The sequence below is a fragment of the Piliocolobus tephrosceles genome, chromosome 13 (genome assembly GCF_002776525.5).
Source record: "Piliocolobus tephrosceles isolate RC106 chromosome 13, ASM277652v3, whole genome shotgun sequence".
Lineage (NCBI taxonomy): Eukaryota > Metazoa > Chordata > Mammalia > Primates > Cercopithecidae > Piliocolobus > Piliocolobus tephrosceles.
The window spans coordinates 8415476-8418240 of NC_045446.1; positions in this window are offsets into that span (position 1 = coordinate 8415476).

The following is a 2765-nucleotide window of genomic DNA, read 5'->3' on the forward strand; positions in this document are numbered from 1 at the left end:
CACCATAATAATAATTGTTTCAGGCAAGAATCATGAATCAATGCTCAAATATGTGGGCAAAAGCATGGTGAGGAACAGGTTATTTGCGTAGTTTCAAAATAGTTCCCTACAAGACACTTATGATTACAAAATAAAGACTAGTAACTTCACAGTGGAGAACTCTGACAGAAGACAGACACCACTTTAAGCAAGTGATCAGAGCAAAGCACCAGGAATAGGAGCAGTAATGTGCTGCATTGAGAAGGGCACAAGAGCACTTATGTGACATTCTTGCCAAAAATACCACCCATCTAATTAGGAGAAAACATCAACCAAATCCTAATGGAGAGATATTCTACAAAATAATGGTCAGTGCTCAAGTCACAGTCATCACAGAATCACAGAGGAACTGTCACAGCTAGGAGACTAGAAGGCATGGAAACTAGACGCAATGTGAGACCCTGGAGTCAATCCTGTACCAGAAAAACGGCCTTAATGGGAAAACTGGCAAAATTCTAATAACAACTACAGATCAGTTAGTCTTATTTTATCAGTGCGGATTTCCTGGTTTTGATCATTGGACTATGGATATGGAAGATGATAACATTAATGTCGCAGTATCCTCAGGGTGTCGCTTTGCCAGCTGGAAACCTCCATGGCCTGTGGCGCCTGTACTTGGGTTTTGCACCCACTGGGCTTATTCCGCCGACGCGGCCTGGCAGGCTGCATTTGGTAGTGCTACCAGCCCAGATCCCACACCTGCCAAGGACAAGCCAGGAGTCAGTGTGGGGTCCAGCCACCGCGCGGAACAGCCACACCGGCCACTGCCGCAGGGCAGGCAGCTCTAGGTGTCCATGCGAGGCTGCAGCTGGACCAGATGTAACACACACAGCTTCCCTGCGGGCACCCGTGTCTGGACGAGGGGGACACAGTGGCACCCAGAAGCTTGGAGATGCCAGGAACCACAGAGCCACAAAGAGGCTGTCACAGCCCCTGGCTTGGGGACCCCCTAGGTCTGGGGTCCTGGAAGGGCCTCAGTTCTTCTCTCCTTCTCGTCTCTCACATGGCAAGGGTTGGGGGGTGCAGCAGGGACGTGTTTTAGCCCCGTTTGTGTTACAGCTCCTTCAGTCCTGCCATTTGGCAGGTCCTAAGTTCTTGTCCTGTGACCAGGAAGAATGAAGTACATGGACAACTGGAGGGTGAGCAAGGTGGAGAGGAGCTTCACTAAGCGACAAAACAGCTCTCAGGAGACCCGAAGGTTGTTCCCTCGAGTGACCAGCTCTCAGCAGAGAAGAGACCCCCAGTGGGTAGCTCCTTTCTGCAGGCAGGTCATCATTTCTGCAGGCAGGTCATCCTGAAGAGTCCAGGAGACCCAAAGAGGGCCGCTACCTCCCTCTGCTGGTAGTCCCGAAGTCTGTCGGAGTCTGGCTGCGTCCTGGGTGTTTACAGGATCAGAAGGGAGGAAGTACGTGCTGATTGGTCCATGGATGGCCATGGGCGGGCCTGAAAAAGCACCTAAGTTCTCACTCAGGACTTCGGACTCCACCGAGAACTGGCAGCCCAGCCCCTAGGCTTCAGGCCATTTCTGGCTTGAAGGTAGGGACCACCCCTTTCCGCTCAGGAGCCTGTCTGCCTCCTTCCACCATCAACATGCTGTCCTGTCCATGGTGCCCAGGCTGTTCATGCTGAGGGGCGCCTGCAGGCCCGAACCCAGCCCCGCCTTGGCCTCCTTCCCATGCTTATCAGTGCCCAAAGTCTGGAGGTGGCCAAGGTGGCAGGGGGCTGGCGTGTCAGTGCCACTTCGAGTGTGCACACACCCAGCTTGGATGCAACTGTGCCCAGGCTTGGCCACAACTTTGCTCCATGCCAGAGTGGGTGCCCGAAGTGGGAAAAGGCCAGGGAGCGGGAGCAGGCACTTTCAAACCTGTGGGAGCAAAAGGCTTCCTGGTCCCTGAAGAGCACAGGGATGCTGGGGTCTGGAGCTGCAGCTGGGTGGCTGTGGCTGCACCAGGGGCGCTGACTCCTGCCCTGCCAACTTGGCAGGGAGTGGGGCTTTCACCTGTTCCCGGCTCCCGCCGGCCCCGTGGGCCACACAGCCCCGGCTGTGCCTCCTCCTCTGCGACTCCCACGCTGCAGCTGCATCTTTGCAGCTGTGGGTCCAGATGAGCTGCCGCTGCCATTAGGAGAAGCCAAGTGAGGAATATTTAAGAACTCTTTGTACTACTTTTGCAAGTTCTTTCTAAGTCTGAAACTATGTCCAATAAGAGTTGAAAAAAGTAATGAGATGGTGGTATGGTCTAAATGTTTGTCTCCCTAAAATTCACAGGTTGAAATCCCAACCCTCAAGGTGATGGAACTAGGAGACAGGGTTTGGGGTGAGATGATTAGTCATGAGGGTGGAACTGTCATGAATGAGATCAGTGCCCTTATTAAAAAGGGCCAAGAGAGTTGCCTTGCCCCTTCCACCATGCGAGGATACAGCAAGAAGGTGCCATCTGTGAACCAGGAAATGGGTCCTCAGCAGATACCGAATCTGATAGTGTCGTGATCTTGGACTTCCCAGCCTTCAGAACTGTGAAAAATCAACTTCTGTTGTTTATAAACTACCCAGTGTATGGGGTTTTGTTTTAGCAGCCCAAACAGACTAAGACAGATGGTCACTGTATATAAGTAAGAGAAGCCACTCCTACCTCTAACCCTTGGTTCCTAGACTGTTGTATTGTGACCAAAAGAGGAAAAACATCACATATAAGTCATTGGTTCAGAGCACTGTACTGTGTTTACTT